The sequence below is a fragment of the Leopardus geoffroyi genome, chromosome B2 (assembly GCF_018350155.1).
Source record: "Leopardus geoffroyi isolate Oge1 chromosome B2, O.geoffroyi_Oge1_pat1.0, whole genome shotgun sequence".
Lineage (NCBI taxonomy): Eukaryota > Metazoa > Chordata > Mammalia > Carnivora > Felidae > Leopardus > Leopardus geoffroyi.
Window position 1 is genome coordinate 50,153,723 of NC_059332.1, and position 27,106 is coordinate 50,180,828.

Genomic DNA, 27,106 nt, shown 5'->3' on the forward strand with positions numbered 1-27,106 from the left:
TATTCTATCTCATGCATGGATCATAGTTAATTTGGTCAGGCCACAGTCATCATATTTTACCCCAGAAACTATTTGCCCTGTGAGATTCCTGCTGAAACTTCGCATTGGCGTTGCCAGGATTCTAAGACTCTGGTCAAAACACCCAAAGTGTTAGGTAATTCTTGGAGGCTCTCAGGAACATTTGGGGAGAAAGACCCAAAAAAGTTTGGATCTCTATGCCCAGAGTGGCTCCCAGTTTCCTCCCTGAGTGTCTTCAGGGCTGAAGAATCATAGTCTAGTGGGACGAATAACTGGAGAAATCTAATTTAATTGGGAGGGAGAAGAATTTTACTTTATTTCTTTTAAGATTTTTTTTCTATTTTTTAATGTTTATTTTTGAGAGAAAGAGAGCATGAGGGGGAGAGGGACTGAGAGAGAGGGAGACACAGAATTGGAAAAAGATTTTTATTTTTAAGTTATCTCTACACCCAATGTGGGGCTCACACTTACAACCCCAAGATCAAGACTTTCATGCTGTACCGACCAAGCCAGCCAGGTGCCCCAAGGATTTTACTTTAATTTGAACTCTTCAGGATGAATTCAGTTTACTTCAATTCAATTCAGTTTGATTGAAAAAAAAAAAAAAAAAAAGGTCTATTTCTGTAGCATATCCTGCTGGGGACCCAGAATTACCCTTTCTCATTCTTTTTCCTTCTCTTTCCCCCTCTCCCAAATGGGAAAACATGCTTCTCCTCAGTGGCTTTTTCTTGTCCTCATTGTTTCCACCCCTGGGGCATATTCTTTTCTAGTCCATTTCTAGATCATCCTACCTCCTCTAAGGGATCTGGACTTAATGATCATGGACTCCTGGGCTAACTGGATTCCAAATATGCCGTGCATTTACATTATTTGTTCACTTATTCAGTGATATTTTTTTTCCAGCACATACTATGTACTAGGTCATATGGGTGTGGCAACAAATGGCATGTACACAAACCTTGCTGCCTAGGAGCTTACAGTCTAGTGGAGAAACCAAAGAAGTTCATAAGGAATTACAAAATGATGTAATGATGTAAGAGAGGTCAGCTCAAGACCCTGTGTCTCAATAAACCAAAGGTCACTTTTGACCAAACTTATAACTTTAAACCTGGCTTAACATTCAGGTTGCTGAGCTCATTCAGAGAGGTACACATATGAAGATTCCAATTTGTCTACTCCACTCCTAAGATCTGGGCTGGGTATAGCCTTAGATCTCCTCTATTCTGAGAGGTCTTCCAGATGGCCACATGGACAAGCCAGTTCCAGCTCCCTAGCTTGCCCCTGGGCAGTAAAAACAGACTCAGTGAACAGGTGCTGGCTTAAACCAGTCAATTGTTGCACTGATTTTTTTCTTTTTAAAATTATTAAAACCCTGAAACCAAGCCAGAATCTAGCATGAATAATGCAATTGTTAGTCTTCTTGTCCAAGATTGCCATTTTCATTTTTCCATGCTCTTTAAAAGACCCAAGAGCCAAGATAAGTCTCTTTTACATAGACATCAACTAAAAGGCAGTGGACAGAACTCTCTGCCCCTATAGCAGATTCTGGCCCTACCCCACCACTCTTTAACAGAGGATGGTCTGTGCCTTTGCTCATCAACCTAACTTAGATGATAGATGATAGACAGAAATGAACTATAAGGGGTTGTATACTTCCCCTACCAACACAGCAGCGGGGGATGTGGCAAAGGCCAGAGGTTCAAGTCTCAGTTTTCCATCCTGGGTGAATTCACATGGCTCTTCTTCACTAGTCCTAAAGCCGAGAAATTTCTCTTCTAAATCTTCCTTTAGAACACAGCCCAGATTGAACTGGAGTTGGACAGACTAAAAAAATGTTTACTTCCCAAAATTTTTTACCTTAGTCTTGGAAGTTCAACTCCTCTGATTTGCCAGGGTCAGGGATTACCCATCCTCCACCCCCCGACCCCCCAGGATAAAATGACTAAGAATTAGGAGCAAAGTGAAGGGAAGAAACATAATTGTTAGGATATTTCAAGATGGGGGCAACCAGGGCTATTTATTCTGGGGCTTTTCATTCTTCTAAAGAATAAGTAAAGTCCTCATATTTTAATATCCACACTTTCATTTGCCATTAAATTTCTATGATCCAATTATAAATTGTATTTTCTAAATTTAAGTCTTATTTAGAATAAATGTTAAAATTAACACTTATATACATTAAATGTTGCTGGAATGTAGGAATTTATATTGTTTGCGTAACTAGTCTGTCATTTTATCATTCATCCTTATAGTTTCCCATCTGAAGCTCTTCAGTGAGGCACAGGTTACCTCAGAGTGGGAGATCAAATGCAAGGCCACACAACTTCACACGTGCCCAGGTTTGCAGAGGGCCCAGGAGCAATTGCTGCATCTTGCCTCCCTTGTCTACATGTGTTAATTGGTTTGCTCCCTGAATTGTTAATTGTTATCATTAAGAAATAAAATGGGGAAAATTTTTATTTTTATTATTTACTTATTTATAAGTAAATAAATTATTTATTTATTTATTTATTTATTTATTTATTGTTATCATTAAGAAATAAAATGGGGGAAAAAAGGAATGAACCACTCCAGACGAAATCAAATTAATGAACCCCTACCATTCCACCATTAATAAGATACCATAAACACACAATTCAATAAAACCGTTACCATTGTTCTTATTTCTATTTTTAATTTGATTCAACCACAGCTCATTAGAATCTTGTGTGTGAAATTAGTATCATGGTTGCTTCCCCACTTGGCCAGCTGGCAGGTGGTCTGAATAGAAAAGCTAAGGGTGGATGTCTGTCTGATGATGGAATGTTAAGGAATGTATAGATTTGACTTCAGGATTAAAAATATAGATATTCAGGGCGCCTGGGTGGTTCAGTCGGCTAAGCATCTGACTTTAGCACGGGTCATGATCTCACAATCCATGAGTTTGAGCCCCACATGGGGCTCTCTGCTGTCAGTGTGGAGCCTGCTTTGGATACTCTGTCCCTCTCTCTCTCTCTCTGCCCCTCACCCCTTCTCTCAAAAATAAATAAACATTAAAAAATAGATAGATATTCAAGTTTCTCCAAATTACTCCTATGAAGTTTGCTGGAATAAGTATATCTTCTCTTCAAGTAAAACGTCCTATAAGCAGCCATTTCTTTTTTACCCGCATTTATCAAGCCCTCATTATGTGATAAGCACAATGTTGAGTGCTTAATGTGTGCTTCATTTAATCCTAGCAATAAATATATAAACTGGTTACAATTATTATTCCCATTTTACAGATACGAACCCTGAAGTACACTACCAAAGGCTCTAGATGATGGTAATGGGGTTCAGACTCAAGATGGTCTGACTTTCAAGCACACACTTTTTTTTTATTATTATTAAAGTATAATTGATGTATAACACTATGTTAGTTTCAGGTGTTCAACATAATGATTTAATATTTGTATAGACTGCAAAATAGTCACCACAATAAGCCTATTTTCCTGTCACCATATAAAGTTACATAATATGCAAAACAATATTATTGACTATAGTCACCATGCTGTACATTACATCCCCATGACTTACTTATTTTATGATTGGAAGTCTGTACCTCTTGACCACCTTCTCCCATTTCACCCACCTCCCAACTCTCTTCCCCTTTGGCAACCACCAAACTGTTCTCTGCACCTATGAGTTTTTGTTCATTTGTTTTGTTTTTTAGATTCTACATATATACGAAATCATATGCCATTTGTCTTTCTCTGCCAGGCTTACCTCACTTAGCGTAATACCCTGAAGATCCATCCATGTTGTCACAAATGGCAAGATTTCATTCTATTCTATGGCTGAGTAGTATTCTATTGTATATATACACTACATCTTCTCTATCCATTCATCCATTGATGGACACTTTTATTGATTCCATATCTTGGCTATTGTGAATAATGCTCCAATGAACATAAAAGTGTGTATATCTTTTCTAATTAGTGTTTTCATTTTCTTTGGAGAAATACCCAGAAGTGGAATTGCTGGACTATAGGGTAGTTCCTTTGAGGAATCTCCATACTGTTTTTCATATTGGCTGTACCAATTTACATTTCCACTAACAGTGCATGAGTGTTTCCTTTTCTCTACATCCTTACCAACACTTCTTACTTCTTGTCTTTTGGATAATAGGTATTCTGACAGATGTGACATGATATCTCATTGTGATTTTTATTTGCATTTCCCTGATGATTAGTGACACTGAGAATATTTTCATGTGCCTATTGGCCATCTACATGTCTTCTTTGGGAAAATGCCTATTCAGATCTTCTCATTTTAAAGGCCTATTTTTAAGTTGGATTATCTGGGTTTGTGATGTTGTCATTGAGTTGTATGAGTTCTTTATGTAGTTTGGATATTAACCCCTTATTGGATATATCATTTGCAAATATCTTCTCCGTTCAGTAGGCTGCTTTTTTTATTTTATTAATGGTTTCTGCTGCTTGGCAGAAATTTTCAGTTTGATGTAGTCTCATTGGTTCATTTTTGGCTTTTGTTGCTTTGAAGTCAAATCCAAAAAATGTCACCGAAAGCCATGTCAAGGAGCTTACCATGTATGTTTTTTCTTAGTAGTTGTATGGTTTCTGGTCTTATAGTCAAGTATTTAATCCATTTTGAGCTAATTTTTGTGTATGGTGTAGGATAGTGGTCCACAGTGCAAAGTGCTTTTCCTTTTCACTGTCAAGATAGTGGAAAAATGCCCTCAGTTTTCTCATAAGATGTTTCCTGTATGAGTTTTCATGAGTAGGCCTTTTAGGATAGACCACTACAAACCAGTATAGATGTTCCAGCAAATGGTTTAACTGTATCATACTTCCATTTCTCCATGTCACAGTAAGGCTAACAGTTCTTACCCCCTTCCTACTTCTCATAAAATGTATGAAGTTTAGGGATATTATGTCATCACATGCACTTTGAGCTTCTTGGAAAAACAATGCTATATAAACACACCATGAAAGTAATAGAAAAACAGTGTCAGTGTGGTATGTATACAACATAAAATGGACCAAATTAGTTTTTAGAGTTTGGGACAAAAATAGCTCCTTAGTCTTGCATATCTATTTTTTAATTACGCTGTATATTGTCTGTGTCTGTGGTTTTCAAAGGCAATCTGAAAGGGAAATGTGTCTGATAGAATGTTGATTGGGTTAGTGGTTTAGCATTCTCATTTCAGAGGAAATTCTGCAATATCCCAGATCTTGCCTGTTTCCAGCTTTTGGAAAAACCCCAAATCAAAATTTTGTTGCCAGATGAAAGTGTTACATGAAGGGAGGTTGGCTGTGAATTTCTATATATTAAAGGCCATCCTTACTATCCCTTATGAAAGATCCAGGAGCCTTTTATTAATTCAAAAATAGGAAGGTCACTTTAGGACTCTTTTTTCCAGAGTTACCAAAATATCACTGCACTGCCCAAACTGAAATGGGCCATCACCTCAGAGTAAAAAGTGGAAGAAGCTAGTGTGAGATCCAAGTAGTTTTAAAAGGCATGAAGGATGTGAATGTACTTAAGACGACTGAATGATACATTTGAAAAGTGGTTATGTGGCAAATTTTATATTATGCTTAATTTACCACAATTAAAACTTTTTTCAAAAGATTAAGGTGGTAACATTTATGTTACGTGTATTTTACCACACTTAAAAGCTCCATTTATAAACAGAACCCTCTGCCCACAGATAAAAATGCCTGACACCCATTGTACTTAATGCTGCACTTTTGTGCCCTCCCCTAGACGAAGGTTCCTAGGAAAGGAACATTTACCATTTTCTTACCATGACACTGAGAAAGCCTTAAAGGACTTGTTGATCTTCTTTTAAGACAAGAGAACCCTCTCCACGCTCCAGGTGAAGGGAGAAGAAAAGCTGCAAGAATAATCAACATGCATTTCGCAGACTCATCAGCCCTCACTGACAGCTCCCTTCAGTTGGATTGAGCCTGGGGTTGGGCCTTCGTATTTGCTGACCTGTAATTTTGTTTGTAGAGTGGCAGAGAGAGGGAAAAAAGGGGACTTTTTATTTCTTCTCGTCAGCTCTGTTGTACATTTATGATCTCTGGCCAAAAAAGAAACGCCTGTTGATATTGAAGGCTTGTGTTTTTGTAAATTCAGGAGAATTCCCTGACATCTTTGGGGTGAAGCAGAGATGGTGAGGCAAATCTACCAAAGGCCGACTGTGATATTTCCATCAGGATCTATATGTGCTGGACCTGTGATTCTGTGGAAAGAGCAGTGGCCCTGAAGACCAGGCCCCTTACTCTTTCCTAGTCGTGACTCTGCTTCAAACCTGGCCATTTAACTGCTGAGTCTAAATGTCTTCATTTATGAAATTCAAATAACCCCTGTTGGAAAACCTACTGTCTTTGCTTCATGATATTTTGCTGAAGATAAGGACAATAATGTATTTTAAAATGTTTTGAAAAGTGAAAACATTGCACAAATGTGAGGTGTTTGTTTAAACATGTCACTGAAGCAGGGTGGTAAAATGGCAAAGTGCCAGATATCAACAAACCAGAGTTAGGCCTGATTGTTTCAGAAAAATAATGATATGGGGTGCCTGAGTGGCTTAGTGGGGCTCTTGATTTTGGCTCAGATCATGATCTCTGGGTCATGAGATGGAGCCCCCCATACCACTCAGTGCAGAGTGTGGAGCCTGTTTGGGATTCTCTCTCTCCTTCTCCCCATCTTGTGTTCTTTCTCTCAAAATATAGAAACTTAAAAAAAAAAAAAAAAAAAAAAGAATGACATGAATCAAATGAACCTCCTCCAGTAGCATTGGTTCAGGCCGTCTTCTCAGGGTTTTTCTTTCTTCCAGATCATGGACACTGCTTTTTAATAGCAAAGCCAATTTGATTTGTTAATTTGTTAATTGGTACTCCTACATCTTTTCTTTTTTTCTTTTCTTCCCTTTTTTTTTTTTTTTTTTTTTTTTTGAGAGAGAGAGAGAGAGAGAGCGCGCACCAGCAGGGGAGAGGGGCAGAGGGAGAGAGAGAGAGAAAGAGAGAGGGAGAGAGAATCCCAAGCAGGCTCCACATTATCCTCGAGCCCTCTGCAGGGATCCATTCTGAGACCCTGGGATCATGACCTGAGCCAAAATCAAGAGTCTGATACTCAACTGACTGAGCCACCCAGGAGTTCCAGTGCTCCCACATCTTAAGGGTATCTTTGCCATGGTAAAATAGCAACGTTGTGAGTGAGGAGAGCAAGTCTGGGACCAGGTGTGGAATTTCCTCTCCTGCCCTGCCCCCTTGTATGTGTAGATCATTGATACCGTGGTCTGGCTACTGAGCTGTGGATTGAGGATGTGGGGGTATAGAAGTGGTTCCTAGCTTGTCAGCATAAGAAGTTTGTGTGGTGCATAATCACGGGAGAGTACTTCACGGGTGTATCTCAAGGGTGCGAAAATGTGTGTCTACAAGGGCCCTCCTTGGTGTGTTATAACATGACTTCATAGGCAGAATGACCCTGAATGTGCAGATGCGGGTGGCTGAGAGGCCAGATTCTGAATCCGTCTTGAGACTAAAGAAGAAGTTTGTTGTTGTTGCCTTCCCCCTTCTCCCAAAACACCCCCCAAAACCAAAAACCAGAAAACCCTCGGAAATGGCCTCCTGGAGTGGGTTCTTGAAACGGATGGGGCAACGGTTAACGTGTCTCTTTCTCAAGCCCTCGGGTGTGTCTAGCTGAAAGGGGGCTGCGCGGGTCTGACCCCGGGGTGGAAGGAAGAGGTGTCAGTCAACTTCTCGGTGAGGCGGCACCCGGGCCGCGGTGGGCGCGCGGGTCTGCGCATCCCGCCCCCGGCCGGGAAGGGGCGGAGCCGGGCGGTGCCCGCCCCCGGCGGTCCCCTCCCCCGGGCCGCTCCCCTGTGCCGTGCCCGCCGCAGTCACCGCCGCCTGCGGGAAGCTGGTAGCCGGGAACCCGAGCCGGAGTGCGGGCCGGGCTGGGCTGGGCTCGCGCGCGGACTCAGTCGCCGCTCCTGCCGGTGAGTCGCAGGCGCCGAGCCGGGGGGGGTGGGGGATCTGGACCGCGACGTTGGGGAGTTCCCGGGACGCGAGCGCAGGGGGTAGGGGGTGGGGGGTGGGGAAGGGATGTCAGGACCGCGACGTTGGGGAGCCCCACACCCCGAGCCCCGAGGGGCTTCCAGAATCGAGAGGTTGACGACGCCGAGCTCTGGGGCCGGGGCTCAGCGCCCCGGTGTTGGGGAGTCTCAGAGCTTGAGCCCTGAGGGTGAGGCGGCAGGTCAGGACCCAGACGCTGGGGACTCCCGGAGCCCGAGGCTGGAGGACCGAGGGGTCAGGACCACGACGTTGGGGAGCTTCGGTGCCGGAACGAGGGTGTCCTGTCGGCATTCTCGGGGCGCCCTCCTCAGGGCGGAGGGGAACTGAAGCCGGAGAGGAGTGCAGAGGGGAGGAAGCCAGAGGCGGGCGGGGCGGGAGGGGAGCCCCAGAAAGGGTCGGGGGGTGGTGAGGCGCGTGGTTTCTCGGGGGAAGGATGGAGGGGCTTCTCCGAGAGGGGGCGCCGGGAGCAGAATTGTGGCGGGAGCCGGGGTTACGTTGTGGAGAACAGGGGGTCGGAGAGATGGAACGCCGCGGCAGAGGATCGGGGTGGCTGGAGGTGAGGGGGCTGGAGGGGGCAGGGACTCACGGAACGTCTCCGCCTAGGGGACACACCCTCTCGGTGGAACGGGGTCATGGAAACCTCCAGAGGGCATTCCCTCCGGGGAGCAAGACCAGTGCACCCCAGATGGGGGGCGGGAGGGACGAGGGAGAGGCATATCGATGACCTGGTGCGAGCACCTGCAGCCAGCCAAGGCACCGCAGCTTCCAGTGCATCTCTGGGCCCTGGAACACAGACCGACCGGGGGCAGATCCGCGGGCTCGGAAGGAATCTTTGCTGCATCTCCTGTTTCTAAGTTGTGTTAGAAGTGATTTTGCCCAGGGACCCATTGAGAACAGTCTGGGCTTAAAAGAGTAGTTAAGGAGTGAGATTTCAAATGTGCACGTAAGTTCTGTCTGTGTGTGCTTTTAGGCACATAATAAAGGTGTATTTAATTTCTAGATCCACTTGTGTTACTTGCTCCCCACTTTCCTATACTCTGTGAGAAGCTGTTTATGAGTAAAAACTGGAGGAAAATCAGCAACGGGGCCGGAGGGGGGAGGGGGAGGGGCACGTGCACGCGCGCGCGCGCACACACACAGGGACACACGGCCCACAAATGCACTGCATTCCACGGCCGAGTAAACACGAGAAGTCTTGTACAGTTTTGGATTGTTTGTGTTGGTGAGGACTTCCTTTACTAATGCCAGTAGGAAGATACCTGCATGGAAGGTGGACTGTCCTTGACTGCCCTCTTAGGCTGTTCACAGCCTGTATTCACCTCTGAGCTGCTACACCCTTCACCAGGTCATCTGGCTGGGCATTAGGCTGTTTAGGACCTCAGTGGGTGGGTATCCAAATGTGTGTCTAGAGATAAACAAATGACCAGTACATTTTTTTCCCCTGTTGTTTATTTTGGGTATCCAGCTTCCTTCAATTAGTTAAGTAATGTTGTGTATTAACATATCCCTGTGGTTAATTTTGTATGGTAATTAGTTTAATTATTCAGTATAACAGCTAATTCAAGATGAGCCAGGGCCCCAGGAATCCTATTGAGTGGATTTCTCCATTGGAAGTTTTCTGGGCTTTTGAGGAGCAGGGGAAGAGAGATGACCCCACTCCTTTTCCTCTCTGCTGTAGATATAGATCCATCTTCTGACACACACTGAGATTTAAGCTTCCTGGGAAGACCAAGGGCTATTTTGGCAGCTAGCTGACGTTGGGCCTCTTTTTTTTTCTTCATGAAAAGGAAATCTCTTCAATAATTGTGCAAGTTAATGGAAAAGCAATTTATTCATTTTGCAAGTATTGTTTCAGGACAAACTTTTCTTTCTTTCTTTCTTTCTTTCTTTCTTTCTTTCTTTCTTTCTTTCTTTCTTTCTTTCTTTTTTCATCAAGGGGGTGTTCAGAACCTTGCACCAAAATCTGCAGTATCATTATTGCACAGCATATTTATTTACTTGGACATATCTAGCTGATTCTTTCAATTCATTATCCAAATGTTAAAATAAATATGCCAGTATTTATACATTCAGATGAGTATTTCTCCCCTTCAGAAGCCTCATCTTGGCAGGCTGTGGACTAATTCTAGTGATGCTGTCATTGCTGAGCATAATTTTAGAGCTCCTGGCTTGGAGTTGCCTTCAGAGTTTGTAACACATTTACTGAATTGCCTCCATGATGGCAAACCTCCCTCAGTTGGGAAAGAGCCAAACCAAGTGGGACCAAATCTGGTTTCTGAGGTCAGGATCGAGATAGTAATAGGAAGTATGCCCATTAAAGTAATGAAAGTCCCTCTTGAAGGACTGGCAGTTTTAAAGGGGGCATCCAATAAAGGTATGTGTATGTGTTTAGGATTGGAAAGTAATTGCTTTGAAGTACAACCTTTATTGGGGTGTATATGCTGTCATGTGTGTAAAAAAACAATTGGTCCTGTCACCTGTTTTATACCTTAATGGTCTACTGGGCTGGAGAAAACAAGCCTTTCTTTTCTTTTCCCTTTGAAGATACTCTTTACCAGGCAGTTTCCATTACTGTGCATTTTTACAGAAAACAAAACAAACAAAGACTTGTTTTCTCTGAAAAACAAAGGTACCCAGAAAGTCACTTACCCCATATATAGGTAATGCCTGGCTGGTACTTGAGTTTTTATGTGAGAGGATCTAGATTGAAATAAGGGGAAGAGAGTGAGTTCTGCAAATCCATTTCAGTTTTGGGACTTCAGGGCACACAGTGTGAAAAACTAACATATCCTTTTTTTCTTCCATTTTTCTTCTAAATTACCGATTTTTTTAGGTTATATAATATAATGCTTCATACCCCCATAGTTTGAACCTTGATTTGCTGTGATCTGGGGCACAGCTTTCAGCTTCAGTTCTCTAACCTTAAAATGAAGATGCTAATGAGTATGCGCCTAATGAAGGTGAAATGAATGTAAAACCCTGAGTCCAGGGCCCAACACATAAGTGCTCAATAGAGTCTACCTATTTTTGTTATTATTGTTGTTTATTGATAGTTTTATATTAAAAATCCTTTGGAGCCATGTATAAATTTATCATTTCCCAGGTACTGATATTCCCTTTGTCGGGCTGTGCAAATGAATATGTGAATGAGAACATTTTGTTTTTACTCTCCTATCTTCTTAGAAAATTTTTAAGTGACCTCAAAAAGCAACCGTTCCTAGCTGCTTTATTTTGAAATCAGATTTTATTTTTTGAATGAACATTCTTGGGGCGCCTGGGTAGCTCAGTCAGTTAAGCGTCCGACTTCGGCTCAGGTCATGATCTCGCAGTTTATGGGTTCGAGCCCCGTGTCGGGCTCTGTGGTAACAGGTCAGAGCCTGGAGCCTGCTTCGGATTCTGTGTCTTGCTCTCTCTTTGCCCCTCCCCTGCTCGTGCTCTCTCTCTGTCTCAAAAATAAATAAAACATTAAAAAAAAATTAAAAAAATAAAAATAAAATAAACAAACATTCTTATTTTAATTGCATATTAAGTATAACAGTTTGGTGAAAGTCTGAAGGAAAAAAACTTTAAAAGCTCCTCCTATAATTACTTTCCTTGATCAATCAAATACTATTCTAATGTAATAGATACCGTTCTCTTGGCATGTATTAAAAAGGATGATTCTGGTGCACATTTGTTTTAGTTAAACTCGAATTTCGATCTGCTTTGTCAAATGGCAGGGAAGAATAACTTGGCACTAAGCTCTTGGGTCTTTCATAAATATTGAAGTTAATTTTTTCTGATTTTGGAATTTTGTTAAATGATGTTTAACAAAATGATGTTTTAAAAAATGATGTTAAAAGATGTAAAAATGTACGAAAATAATTTTATCTTAGTTTTAATCAACCAAATAGAGGTTGCTATGAAATAGATGTTTCATGAAATGTTTGCCCTTTAGTGAGAGTTCTCTGTTCTAGGCAGATGTGTGCAGGAGACAAGAGATGGAAACAGACTTGTCCTCCAAGAGTTCACATAACGTGTTACCTCAGGACCATTCATTAGCAAAATTTTTTTCTCCTAATGGCTTATGGGGATAAGGATTAATATGGATTTCACTACATGTTCTTTTCCCTCAATTTCTTGGAGAAGGCTAAATATACAGATCTCTTAATGGTGTTCATATTTTTGAGGTGGATTAACTCTGGGAATTAGATCGTGCTATGCAGTCATTTGCCATGAAAGGAGATAATGGCTACACAAATACATGTGTATTGTAAGTGGTATATAAATGTAGCATAAAATGGTATTATTGTTGTACAGTACTTTCCTAGAGTGTTCTGATTATCCCTTCCATAGTAGTGTTGGTTCCAGCTCTGTGTCTCTTCTGAGTCACAGTGGTTTATGTACTTATAGAGTACGAAGAAATAAGACAGCATGGCGGTTAGAGTCCTGGTTCTTTTTTTTTTTTTTTTTTTAATTTTTTTTTTCAACGTTTATTTTTATTTTTGGGACAGAGAGAGACAGAGCATGAACGGGGGAGGGGCAGAGAGAGAGGGAGACACAGAATCGGAAACAGGCTCCAGGCTCTGAGCCATCAGCCCAGAGCCCGACGCGGGGCTCGAACTCACGGACCGCGAGATGTGACCTGGCTGAAGTCGGACGCTTAACCGACTGCGCCACCCAGGAGCCCCTAGAGTCCTGGTTCTTAATGGGGAAGGGGATGATACCCCCTCCCCCACATTTGGTAATTTCTGGAGATATTTTTTATTATCACAACTGTTGGGGGAAAGGATGTTACTGGATGTAATGCGTAGAGGCCAAAGATCCTGTAAAGCATAATAAAATGCAAAGTACAGCTCCCCAAAACAAAGAATTACCAACTGAAATGTCAATAGTGCTAAGAAACTCTGGACTGGAGCTTGGGATCTGGAGTGGGCATCAACCTGCACTAGCATCCTAGCACAAGCCTGGGTAAGATCCTTAAACCTTGTGTCTGAAGAGATAGTGTGGAATTAAAAGAGATAATGTATATAAAGTGCTTAGTACACACAAGGTGCCCAATAAATGGTAACTCTTAGTATCATGTCTGGTTAGTAAATCTAGGGGCTACGCTTCAAACAGACGGCTTTGGTTATTTAACTCATTGTACACAGAACCAATCCAGGTTTGCTGATCCTACCTGTGCGTCCAAGAATAGGACAGAGACACAGACTTATGGCCTCTAGCCCCTGTGTTTCCTTTCTTCATTCTGGCCCAGGTTCTGCCCTGGTTCTGCTAGGCAGCTGAATGTGACTCTAGCCAGATAAACAGGATAGTCAGTCCCCAGACCTCTCTTATGTATAGGGAAGGTGAGCTGAGGATGGAAGCACTCCCTGTTTTATTGGGGCTAAACTGGGAAGGAGAGAGCCAGGCTGAGAAGCTCTCTCTGACCAAGTTGATCTCCAGGGTCCTCTCAGACCCCTGTGTATGCCTGCTCAGAGCTTTCTCTGCTCTATGAGAAGGCTCTGAGCAAAGTCTGGCAGGTTCCCTTTATTTTCCTTAATCCCTCCTACTCAAGCAACAAGTTCTTGTAGAGGTCCCTTTACTTTTAAAAGAATTGTCCAAATCCACTCCAGTTTTTGTTCTGTATGGGGTTACCAGCCATCTGGGGGGAGATAAGAGGCCTCCCCTAAGGCCCAGGCTCTGCTTTGATCCCCTTGCCTTTCTGTGTTCTCCTGGTGCACACTGAAGCCACTTGAGTGAGTAATCCACTCACTGTTAACCAGTGGAGCTTCTGCAGGGTGGGGGCAGGGCAGCCATTCTGGGTGCAGAGAGTGTTTAGCAGACCAGGATGTAAATAACACAGTGGTTTTTTTTAGCTGTGAGCTAGAAACCATTAGTTGTGTTGCACAATAAAATCAACTGGGGCTTTCTTAAGAATGCTGATGCCTCAGGGGCTCCTGGGTGGCTCATTCAGTTAAGCATCCAACTCCTGCTTTGGCTCAGGTCATTATGTCCAGTGAGTTCGACCTCAGCTTGGACTCTGTGTTGACAGCTCAGAGCCTGGAGCCTGCTTTGGATTCTGTGCCTCCCTCTCTCTCTCTGCCCTTCCCCCCTCACTCACACTTTGTCTCTCTCTCTCTCTCAAAAATAAACAAACATAAAAAAAAAAAAAAAAAAAAAAAAAAAGAATGCTGATGCCTTAGCCCCACCACAAACCATTGATTCAGAATTTCAATGGGTAGGGCATAGGCATCAGATTTTTAAAATTATTTTGATGCCCAGTTGGGACCATGCCTTGTGAAATTAATGACCTATATTGAAAGAAAAGAAAAAGAAAAGAAAAGAGCAGAAGAAGAAAAGGAAGGAAGGAAGGGATAAAAAAGAATCTAATTAAAAGTATCAAAGTAACATAAGAATTATTTGTTAGGCTTTTATTTTAGTGATGAATGTGTGCCTGTTTGCAATGTAAAATACGTTTCTTCTAATAGGTTGCAGTCAAAAAGTTTGAAAAACATTGTTTTAGAGTCTTAGAGGTATTTAATTAATATTGACAAATTTACCCCTTTCAGTATTCCTGTGTGAGCCTCTGCTGGACAAATTTCAAAGTGCTTTTATGTTCCTTGTCAAATGCAACTTTTGCAGCCATCCTATGGAGGCCTAGAGAACAGACATCATCATATGGATTTTTTTTTTCTTTACAGATGAAGGGAACTTAGGGTTGGTGAGGTTAGACATTTATCAGTCACAATGAGAAAATGTCAAAAACAGGGACTCAGACTTCCAGGGCTTATGATTACTGCTACAGGGCTCAGTCTACCACATCTTTCCGCTTCTTCTGATCAGCAGACCCTATGAGAAGGAGTTATAACTAGAGCATGAGTCTGGCTTCAGCATTATAAAAATAATACTGTTGACTGAGCACTTAGGAGTGTCAGGAAATGTGTTTGTGTTACTTCATTTAAATCTCAGAACAATCCTGAGATAGCCCCATTGTACAGATGAGGAAACAGGTTGTGACTTGCCCAAGGAGCAGAGCTGGGCCCTGATAGCAAACCCAAATTCTTTATGAGTGCTCCTTATTGCCCCAGTACTAGTTTGTTGCCATTGCTCTTCTAGATTCCTGCCTCTAGGGACAGTTTAAATAACCAGGAAATGGCCCTATGTCTTAATCTGCTCAAAGTGCTATAACAAAATACCATAGACTGGTTGGCTTAAACAACAGAAGTTTATTGCTCACATTTCTGGAGAGTAGGAAGTCCAAGATCAAGGTGCCAGCAGATTCAGTTCCTGGTGAGGACCTTCTTCCTGGTTTATAGATAGCCACCTTCTTGCTGTGTCTCCCCATGGCAGGGAGAGAGAGAGCAAGCTCTTTTCCTCTACTTATAAGGGCACTAATCTCATCATGGAGACCCACAGTCCTAATGATCTCATCTATACCTAATTACTTCCCAAAGACCCCACATTCAAATATCAGTCATCACTCTGGAGGTTAGGGCTTCAACATAAGGATTTGGGGGACAGGGAACACAAGCAGTCTAGTACTTGTAGCTTCCACTCAGCTTTCCTAGTGTATGTTGCTGGAACCCTATACCCCACAGTGATTAAGTGAGCAAAGCCCTCTCTGCTGCCTGATCTATTTTATGGATCATTGTCCATGCTGTTTGTGGTGTTTAGTGCCATGAATTGCTGAAAATTTATGATGGGACTTTGGTAGTACTGGCTAAGAAGGAACCTGAACACTAACTCTGTGGAGTGAGATCTTGATGGACTTCTCACTGGCCTGGGAACCAAAGGATATTTTGTTCATGCACACATTCATTCATTCATTCATTCATTCATTCATCAAATATTAAGGGCCAGGTTCTGTGCTAAACACTGGAGATAGAATGATGTACTTCCTGCCCTTATGGAGGATACAGTTTGCAGGTAAGTTGTAGAGATGACACTCCAATTTAAAGATGGAGGGAAGGAGTATTTATTATAGCTTTCTAATACCTGTACACAGAGCTAAAATGACCAGGACAAAGCAAAATTCAGGCCAAGTGTAAATAGGAGGGGGCTGGTTGGTTACTTACTGAGAGTGTCTTACTCTCAGTGTCTTACTGAGAGTGTCTTACTTAGAGTGTCACATTATCCCACATGACATTCAGAAACCACCCTTGGGCAAAAGTGGGGAACTGCTCTCTGTTGTAAGGCAACTGGGTTGGATGATCAGGTTGAGTTAAGCCTGGGGCTTAAGAAAGACTTTTCTCTGCATGTCCAGCAGGGTATAAGCTTCTAAGCCATCTAGGGAGCTAATACACTATTAGTATTTTCTTATGTGAAGACAATTCAATACTCTATCAGAATACTATTTGTCAAATGAGTGAATTAGTAATAATTATGATAAATGGTAATATATGAGAGAGGTAATTGGAGACAACATTTTTGAGATGAGTACATCCAGAGAGGTACCAAGGCTAGCTCTCCCACTTTAGAACTCAGCTCCCCAGGCTGAGCTGGTCTCTGGCTTTCACCAATCTCTAATTCCTAGGATTTGAAGCTCAAAGCAAAGGTTACAGTTTTTAAGAGTTTTTGTTCATTTTGAGATGTAGCTAGCACTGAGGGCAGTGACATTTATCCTTCTAGGGTCATGTACTCCAAGATTAACAACAGCAAAGAAGAAAAAATGTTTCTATTCTCAAGCAATAGAGAATTGCTTGCTTTTTCATCAGTAGCTTGAAACTATGTATTTGCTTTATCCTTGACCTGCTCTTTGGAGGCTAAGAGAATACCCAAGAGGCTAAAGGTAAGTGTACAGTTGGGAAACTGGAGGAGGGCTGCACTTACCCCCAACTAATTGAAGATGGAATTAAAACACACATGTTTTGCTGAGTATGGCTTATAGATCATGGTTTTGTGAGAAATAAAACTTATGTTGGTGAAAACTATCTTCTCATTTTCCTTTTAGACTCACTCTAAAGAGGACTGGTAAAGTATAAAACATGGAAGGGAAGAAGGATGATGTAAAGTCAATGTTGGAGTGTTATGGCTCTTGAATTAGAAAATTTATGTTCTCCATGATGTCTTTAAGTCTGTCCAAAGAATTCATTCCAAGAGTTCCATCTTAGTTTTTGTTTTTTTTTTGTTTTTTTTTTTTTTTATTCCTGCACTTAAGCAAAATAAAGGCATTGATATTGTTCTCTGGAGCTGCCAGGAACCCAGAGCACTTCAGAATGTGGAATTAGTCAGTTTGATGCATGCACTGACACTGAAGTTGGAATTGGCTGCAGTACTAGAATGTCACCCAGACAAGTTCAGGTAAAGCTGCAAGAATGTCATTGAAACTGGGCAGCATTTCAGGTAGAGACTGATTCATCAGATCTTGGCCTGGTAAAGGGTTCAGATTAATTCATGAGGTGCTCTAGGTGTTTCTTAGGTTTTGTGCCCCCCTTTGTTTTCTCTTTAAGATACTCTGAGTGATGACTTGTTTCTGGTTTATATCTCTGGGTATAACGCCACCTTCTGAGTTGCTGTTGTCACAGTCCATGGCAATGTCCTGTCCTATCTGAGATACTAATGCTTTGGCTTGTTGCAGCTGGAAAGTCATTCTAATAAAGGAGCACTTGGAAGGATGAGGGAGCAAAAGGAAACAGGTTTTTCTTGAGGGGGGTGGGGGGTGTAAATGGAATCCTACCAGAGCAGCAGAGGTGGGATTCAACTTGGGAATCTGTCAGTTCACGTACAGGGATTTTTTGAATGTGCAGTGAGTACCTAACACTGTGCTAGATACTTTGAGGGATTCAAGAGAATCATAAAGCATGGTTTTGTATTTCAGGAACCTATGATACACTTGGAGCATCAAAGTTTTCTCAGGAAAGAGGAAGAAAACTTTAAATCACTTATAGTTAAGTGCAGGGCTATGAGGCACTGGTAGTGGGTGTGTGCCACTCAGTTTAGAAAAGGGCAGAGTCACTGTGAGCTTTTAAAGTCAGTATAGGGGTGCCTGGGTGGCTCAGTCGGTTAGGCGGCCGACTTCAGCTCAGGTCATGATCTCGCAGTCCGTGAGTTCGAGCCCCGCGTCGGGCTCTGTGCTGACAGCTCAGAGCCTGGAGCCTGTTTCGGATTCTGTGTCTCCCTCTCTCTGACCCTCCCCCGTTCATGCTCTGTATCTCTCTGTCTCAAAAATAAATAAACGTTAAAAAAAAAAAAAAAAAAGTCAGTATAACTCAGGAAAAACAACCTGAGTGAGAACTTGGAAGGGGGTAACATTTAGATAGAGAGGTGGGTATTTCTGATGGTAGAAGCAGCTGAAGCAATACCACAGAGGCAGAAATCAGAATGGTACATGTATGTGGTGTATGTAAGGCCTTGAGGAAATCGCTTCATTCTGCTTAGGTTTTTTTTGTCTCTCATGGTACCACTTCATATATTGTGTGCTTAGTTGTTTACACTCTGTCTACAACGGGTCACAGTGGTCGTGTATGTAAGGAATACATGGGGCAGGATTTCAGATGTAGATTCCTTCTTGTAATTGGGTGTTTGGAGAAAGGAAAAGAAAATGAAATCATTGAAATTATTTCTCAAGGGCCTCTTCTGTGCTTGGCAGTAGTTTTAGTTGTTAGAGATACAGACATGATCAAGATCCCTGCTTTTATGTAATATGTATTCTCTTGGGGGGAGACAGATAATAAGTAAATCAGGGAATATATACTTTTAGGATGTGAAAAATCTTATGAAGAAAAATAACTCAGGATGAGGAGAAACAGAGTGACGGTTGTAGGTAAGGTGAAGAATAGATAGGAGCGCCTGGTGGCTCAGTCGGTTATGCGTACGACTCTTGGTTTTGGCTCAGGCCGTGATCTCACAGTTCCTCAGTTAGAGCCCCACATTGGGCTCGGCACTGAGGGTGTGGAGCTTGTTTGGGATTCTCTCTCTTTCCCTCTCTCTCTCTCTGCCTTTCCCCTGCTCACTCTCTTTCAAAATAAATAAAGAAACTCTTAAAAAAATTTTTTAGAAAAAGAATAAGATAAAGATTTTAGATTAGCACTTAACTTCCCTAGAGAAGCCTGGATTATCACTGGATCATTACTGAAGTCTTCGCTAATGGAGTTCTGGCTTTATTGTTTATATTCATCTCATGCGTTGACTCTCCACTATCTATATATAGTGGACATTCAGCAAACATTTCACAATAGTAATAAGAATGGCCTTGCTAGGCTTGAATTGGACCACATTTTTCTCCTTCTTACTTTTTATAATTTTTTTTTAATTTAAAAGATATTGTCACAGATATTTACGGAAGGAGAAAAGGGAATCACATAGGAGAGGACATGTAGGTATTGATGACAGAAACATATTTATACATCAGTTCTGTGGAGAAGATTCAAGTAGCTGCATCAAAATTTTGTCAAATGAAAGAGAAAGAAAATATTAAAGTATAATTATGTGGCCTCAATGTGTCTCATGGTCTGGAGAACCACTGGGTCTAAACATCAACCAAATTCCAAAGGAGGTAATAACAGTACACCCATGCATACCCACAGGCATATAGAGACATAAAATAGCTACTATGTACTGAACAATTACCGTGTGCCAGGCATTGTGCAATGCACTTTATTTACATTATTTCTAATCCCTAAAACAGCCTTATAAGGGAGATACCCCAGTTTACAAATGAGAAAACAGATGAAATGGCTAGCCCAAGGCCTTATAGTTTGTTAAGTGTCAGAGCTGAGGTGGCTGATTCCTTGTTTGTGAGAGGGTATGGGGTGGGTGAGTTGGGGGTTAATTAAGGACTCCCTTAGTGTGCATACCTAGCCTGGAATTGGTCCAGGGTGGGTTTTCCATCCAGCTCATCACCCTATCTAAGGGACTCCAGAAGCTGGGAATTTCTGGAACTGACTCTGAATTTATATATCTGGTTTCCGGAACCTAATGGAGGCATAGACTCAGGTGACAGGGGGTGGAAGATGGTGCTGGAGTTGTGCATTGAGTATTTCATTATCTCATGTAATGAGATCTGAAAAACTGCATATATGTGTACTGCTCAGGCAGTGAAAACTTGGACGTGCTTTGCTTTGGGCTGGGGTGATGGCAGCTCAGTTTAATCACTAGTTTATCTAAAGCTGACTCAAACACTGACTTATGTATCTCACTAAAAGATATGGGAAAATGAACATTTATTAGATGTGGTTGACTTAGTAAAGCATAGGGAACGAATAACAATCAATTTAAAACAGGTTTGATGGTGAAAAGGTTGGGCAATAATGGATGGCCTAGAGTGACAATGAAGTTCAGTGTTTGTCTGACTCCCCCCGCCCCCATTGCTGGCCCCAGGACCCCATCCATGTCTCTAGAGAGACAGGCTGCTATCCACATGCCTCTTTGACCTAGCAACAGTGCCTTCAAGATCTTCTCTGATCTATAACAGATTACATTTTATTGAGCACATGTGTGCTAGCAGTTTTATACATATTATCTTCTCTCTCTCTCTCTCTCTCTCTCTCTCAAACTTCCTTTTACAGAAAATTTCAAAAAGACAGAGGTGCACAGAATGGTATAATAAACCCCCATGTATCCATCCCTCAACTTCAACAATTACCAACTCATGGCCAGTTTCTTTACATATATATATATATATATATATATATATATATATATATATATACACACACACACACACACACACACACCTTACCTCCAGATGATTTTAAAGCAAACCCCAGAAATCATATTATTATTTGTGAGCATTTTAGAATGCATTTCTAAAAGACAGGACTCTTTTAATATAATTCTTTAAAATTCACAACAACCCTATTTATTACCCAGGTACTGTTATATCCTTATTTTATAGATGAAGATAATGAGACACAAGGAGATTAAATTACTTGCCCAAGGTCACCCAACTTGTAAGTGGCAGTCAGAATTCAAACCCAAGTTTCCTAACTCCAGAGACTGTCCTGTTAACCACTATGCTATGTGGTTGTCACTAGACCTCTCTGCTATAGCTAATCCTACAGTATGCAATTGGATCTAGGGTAGAGGAAAAGACATCCAGGGACGTGACTTGATTTCTGTGAATTCAACCACCTGACCACTGCTGCAAATTGGGTCTCTTTAAGCACACAGGGACAGAATGGCTGTGAAAGGCTTGGGATTGTCATCTCCATGAATGAAAGGACCCAGCCTGAAACATTAATGGATTCTATCTGGGCAGCAAACCTGATAAAGCAGCATTATCGCAATAGTTCTTGAGATGTTGGAGAAACCCACAAGGAGAAGAACTTGACAGAAAATATGACTGTCATTGGGCCGTGGCTGCCGAGAGAAGTAAAAGGTTTCTTTTAAAATGAATTTTCCTTTGGTTTTCTCTTGGCAGAAGGAACCAGTCTTCCCACTGAGTCTTTTCAGTTTGTTTCTAGCACAGCTAATTGTGTTTATTTGTCTCCAGAATCACATGCCTGCCTACTCTCCCTTGCCCTTTCTTAAGGTCTCTTGACTGCTTTGTTGTACTTAACTGCCAAAAATGTTCTCCTCACCTGGGAGCCAGTTGGCTGACAACACGGAGTAGATATTGGGAGGCTGACTTTGTCTCTCCAGAGGGCTGACTTAGCTTCTGGCGTCCAAGCCCACCTCAGGGGAGAGGGAGACAGATTATATAAGCTGGCTATGAAAGGGACTATGTCATTTGCCTTGTCTGCACCCACTTGGTCCATCAGTGTTCAGAGCAGAAAGCAAGTAAATACTATTGATTGAGTGAAGAAGAGAGCTTTGCTGGTTCAAGTTCAAGAAATTGATGCTCCATTTTTCCTATCAAAACAAGCATCACATTGACTTTTCTGCTTAATACACTCTTTTGTCTTTGGGATCACTGACATTTGCTTGATTCTCAAACCTCAGTCTTTTTTTTTTCTTCCTCCTTCCCCATGCAGTCCCGTCACTGAAGCCACACAACCGATGGGGAACTACTCAGCTCCTATTTAACCCTTTCACCAGTGAGCGCTAAAAGGTGGCATTTGTCAGGGTGCGGGTGAGGAAGAGCTTAGAAATCCCACCTTTGGTTCTCTCTGGGACATGTCAGCAAGGACCTTAGCTGGGAACTAAGCTTTTTAGGGAACATGTATTTTCTTTAAATACTTATCATCGTGAATATTTTAAAATAGGTTATTATGATTGCTCAGACTTTTACTTTTTTGTTGTTTAAATGCAGGTTACTTAACATGTAGTACTGGTTTCAGGAGTAGAATTCAGTGATTCATCACTTACATACAACACCCAGTGCTCATCCCAACAAGTGCCCTCCTTAATCCCCATCGCCTATTTAACCCATCCCTCCACCCACCTCCACTTTGGTAACCTTCAGTTTGTTCTCTATATTCAAGAGTCTCTTATGGTTTGTCACCCACCTCTTTTTATCTTATTTTATTTTCCCTTCCCTTCCCCAATGTTCATCTGTTTTGTTTCTTAATTCCACATACAAGTAAAATCATATATTTATCTTTCTCTGACCGACTTACTTCACTTAGCATAATACACTTGGTTCCATCCATGTTGTTGCAAATGGCAAGATCTCATTCTTTTTGATTGCAGAGTAATATTCCAGTGTGTGTGTGTGTGTGTGTGTGTGTGTGTGTGTGTGTGTGTGACATTTTTTTTATCCATTCATCAGTTGATGGACATTTGGGCTCTTTTGGTGATTTGGTTATTGTCATAGTGTTGCTATAAACATTGGGGTGCATGTTTATAATAAGCATTTTTGTACCTTTTGGATAAATACCTAGTATGCAATTGCTGGGTCATAGGGTAGTTCTATTTATAACTTTTTGAGGAAGCTCCATGCTGGTTTCCAGAGTGGCTGCACCAGTTTGCATTCCCACCAGCAGTGCAAGAGGGTTCCTGTTTCTCCACGTCCTCACCAACATCTGTTGTTTCCTGAGTTGTTAATTTTAGCCACTCTGACAGGTGTGAGGTGGTATCCCATTGTGGTTTTGATTTGTGCTTCCCTAATGATGAGTGATATTGAACATCTTTTCATGTGTCCGTTAACCATCTGGATGTCTTCTTTGGAAAAGTATCTATTCATTTCTTCTGTCCATTTCTTCACTGGATTATTTGGTTTTTGGGTGTTGAGTTTGATAAGTTCTTTATAGATTTTGGATACTAACCCTTTATCTGATATGTCATTTTCAAATATCTTCTCCCATTCCATCGGTTGCATTTATTTTTGTAGATTGTTTCTTTTGCTCTGCAGAAGCTTTTTTATCTTGATGAGGTCCCAATAGTTCGTTTTTGCTTTTATTTCTACTTTTTAAAACAGTCAAGTGAGAAAAACAGTGAACTGCAAGTCTCTTAGCTCTCTATTGTAGCGTCAGCTCAGGGATGACAAATACATGGCTCTGTGCCATGGCTCCCTCCTGAGTCTGGTGTCCCTTAGGAGCCCATGGCAGTAAATCAATGATAGTACCTTTCTCTCTGAGTTCATCCCAGGCCTAGAATGCCTCTCAGTACAGGAATCTAGGAAGCACTTACCAAAGAGGTTGGTGTGAGGGTTGAAATCTATTTGCTGTCTCCAAAGTAAATGGTTTTTAAAGGCCTCCCTGCAGTAAAATCTCGAGCCTTTCTGTCTGTTGTCATGTTAGGTCCTTAACAGCTAGGGACCAGCTCTCGTCTTTCAGCCGGAATCAGATCAAAGGTGGGGGAGGGGAGGGAGATGTTACTGACATCTGGAAAACAGATGATAGGGGAAAATGTTTTCAGTGTTGATGGTTCATGGAGGATTGGGAGGCGGTGACTCTCCCTTTTCAACCCATAGTAGGTTTGAGTAGATTTCCATAGTGCAAACCCATAGTAGATTGGATTTGTAGATTGTCAGTCAGTCAATAAGACTAATTTAAAGTTATTCTTTTCATGGGAGAAATGAAATGCTTAATGCTCAAGGGGAGTATAAAGGAAATGGCAGCCCAGAGCCTATCCTTAAGTTCCTAATCTGGTCTAGTAGTTGATTTAAGCTGAATTTAGATTCAGTGTAGTTGAACGAGAAGTGACAACAAGAAACTTAGTGCTTAGTTATAATTAACTTACTGTCAGCTAACTAACAATTCCTTTTACTTTTGAAGGAATTTGGAAGTTATTAAGTTAATGATTGTGAAACAACAGGACTTCCTTGACAGAAGATGTTTTAAGTACTCATGGCCACATTATAGATAATGTACTAAGCTGTAGGAATGCCTACATGTCTGTAGTCTACTGTCTAATGTCTATAGTCACCAGAAAAAATTACTATCTAATAAAACTAACTGTGCAGACAGAGGCTGTGAGGGCTGCTATGGGGCTGACTGTCTCCAGGAAGATTGACAAAGGATGTCAGGCTGCCCTCTGGGTGGTCAAGATCAGGCTGTGTGTGTTCAAATGTGTTTTTTTTTCTTGTTTTAACGGACAGTACATTCTTTTGCAAGCAAAAGTCAAACAAAGGCTCATTTTGGAATTCTCTGATTTACTAGCAAGGATCTGCAGAGACCCTCTTCCATTTCAGAAATCTCAACTGGATATTGGGGGTGGGGGCGGGGTGAGGGCAGGGAAGGGAAAAACCACATAGGTCAACAAAGCATTAGATTGGCCAAGTATTTTAAAGGTTGTTGTTTTTTTTTAAATGTAAGATTTAGAGCCCTCCTTCCTACTTATATCTAGCAATGCTTATTTAAAAATCATTCTCCAGCTGAAATTATTCCTAGTTTGCTATTATTCTTTAGTTTATCCAGCTTTTGGGATATCATATAAAATGAGGCCAAAAAACATCATTTGCTGCTGTTATTTGGGACTGTCTGAAGTAGTTGAATTCTCTGGCGGGGATGAGTGGCTGGTGAGGCTGAAACGGCGAGCTGGGGAATAATTGCAACTTCTCAGTAGATACTACCATCCTTTGTGGAAGGGAGCACTGGGGTGGTGGAAATGGAACTGCAAGTACTGACCTTGAGTTTTCTGGTAACAATCAGTGCTTGTCTCTTCCCAAGACCATATGACCTGTGGAACTTGCCTGAATAGCTTCTGGCTGGTACTGCTTCTTTTGTTTTCAAAAGGGACTCTTGGGATGTTAAAGTTCATCCTTTGGTTAAAATCATCTTATTTAAAAGCATCTTATTTGAATGTTAAATGGATGATGAACTTAAATCATGTTGGCTGTTACACACTAAATAAGCTTAAAACTTGGAAAGGACGCTTTCTGGACCTACAGTCCTCTTGTCTTAGGTTTATAATTACATACATTTTTTGTTTGTTGTTTTTTTTTTTTCAACTTTAATTCAGAAATCTCAAGTTGCTGGCCTTTATTATTCTCAGTTTACAGATGGTACTATTGGTGCCAGAAGGATTGTGGTTTATTTTTAAGTATGTGATTCATTTAATTTAAGTAGCATTTGGGCCTTCTGCCTTCCGGCTCACTTCGCCTCCAAGATCAATACAACCTCAAAGTAGAAAAAGTTGTCCATTTTTTAATAGTGTTTATATAATGGATATGCCTCATTTACATTGATGACAGTGTATCTACTACAATACAGCTTTGACTAATCAAAGTCTTCGGTGAAGCTAATTGTTACTGACACATTCTACTTCAAAGAAAACACATCAAAGCACAGGAAAATAAAGTCCCATTAGAACTTATATTTAAGAGCAACTCTCCAGTAAGGCTCTAGACTTACCATAGCTACTGTCCAGTCTTCTTGACCATTGGTACCTCTATTATCCAAGCTGCCTAATGATCACTGATTTCCAGAAGGAGCTGAAGGACGTGTATAGTTCTGAATTATACAATTTATTTTCACTTACAAATTTAGGAAAGTGAACTAATACATTTTGGAATGCTTTTCAATACATGAGGTTAAAACAGCATTTCTTAAAAAAAAAATGAAAAATTTAAAAAAATTTTTTAAAAAAGTAAAAAACAAAAACAAAAAACCCAGCATTTCCTGAGTAGTGTAGAAGTTCGGGGCATAGCCTCTGGAACAAGACTACCTGGGTACAGATTCTGGCTCCACCACTTCTTGGCTGGGTGGTCCCTTCTCTTGGACAAGAGACTTGACTTATTGTCTCATCTGTACTCCATTTCACAGGGTGGTGAGGAATAAGTGAGTTAATAACATGCAAAGAACTTAGAAGTGTGCCTAGCTTTGAGTAATTGCTCAATATATGAGTCATTATAATAGTTATTATTGGCAACTGGATAAAGAGGAGTACCAGGTTAAGATGAGGGACAAATATATCTCTGGTTTCTGGCAGCCATATACTGAGATAGGAGCAAGGAGCATGGGACAGAAGCAAGGTCAGTGGGGGAAACTCTTTTCTCTTTGCGTTCACTCTGAGATATTGTGTTACAAATGAGCAGAGATATCAAATGGATATCAGATATACTCCATGCCAGATAAGAACTAACTTTTCTGTGTACAGATTCTCTCCTTGGTTTTCTTATGGATTTCTTGTGAGCTCTCCAAAAACACTGAATTCCATGTGCTTCAGAGTTTCCATCTGAACAATACTGAACACAGTAATGGCACATAGTAGACACTCAGCAAATATTTGTTAAAAGAATAATTGCTTTCATAAGGTGCTGAGTAGCTTGCACAAAGGTAATGTGTGTGTGAATGGATGGATGGATAGACAGAAAGATAGCCACATTGAGATTTTGACATAAAAACAAAGAAATTAAAGACGAGTATACTGTCAGCGTGTCTTTCTTTTACCAGTTCATTTATTCACTTTTTTTTTAGTGTTTAAAAAGAGAGAGAGAGAGAAAGAGAGAGAGAGAGACAGAGCATGAGCAGGGGAGGGGCAGAGAGAGAGGGAGACACAGAATCTGAAGCAGACTCCAGGCTCTGAGCTGTCAGCACAGAGCCCAACACAGGGCTCGAACTCACGGACCGTGAGATCATGACTCCAGCCAAAGTCGGACGCTTAACTGACTGAGCCCCCCCAGGCGCCCCTATTTATTCACTCTTAGAATGAATATTTTTTGAGTACATACTGTGTGCCAAGTCCTATTCTAAATGCAAGCCTACATCAGTAAACAAAATAGACAAAGATCCCTCTGC

At 41.4% G+C, this 27,106-nt stretch overlaps 1 protein-coding gene across 4 annotated transcripts in view; it reads left to right on the forward strand.

Moving 5' to 3' along the window:
* The window catches only part of PAQR8 (progestin and adipoQ receptor family member 8), a 122,044-nt gene that overhangs the window by 69,563 nt on the left and 25,375 nt on the right, over positions 1 to 27,106 (forward strand). Inside the window, exon 3 of one of the 4 annotated variants that reach the window (XR_006717258.1) lies at positions 2,271 to 2,491. The exons of 1 other annotated variant lie outside the window; for it this stretch is intronic. The gene's annotated coding sequence lies outside the window, so the exon portion shown is untranslated. Of the gene's footprint in view, positions 1 to 2,270; positions 2,492 to 7,868; positions 8,009 to 8,615; positions 8,641 to 27,106 lie in introns of those variants that run through there. 2 more of the 4 variants (XM_045498522.1, XM_045498521.1) reach the window with 2 other exon arrangements.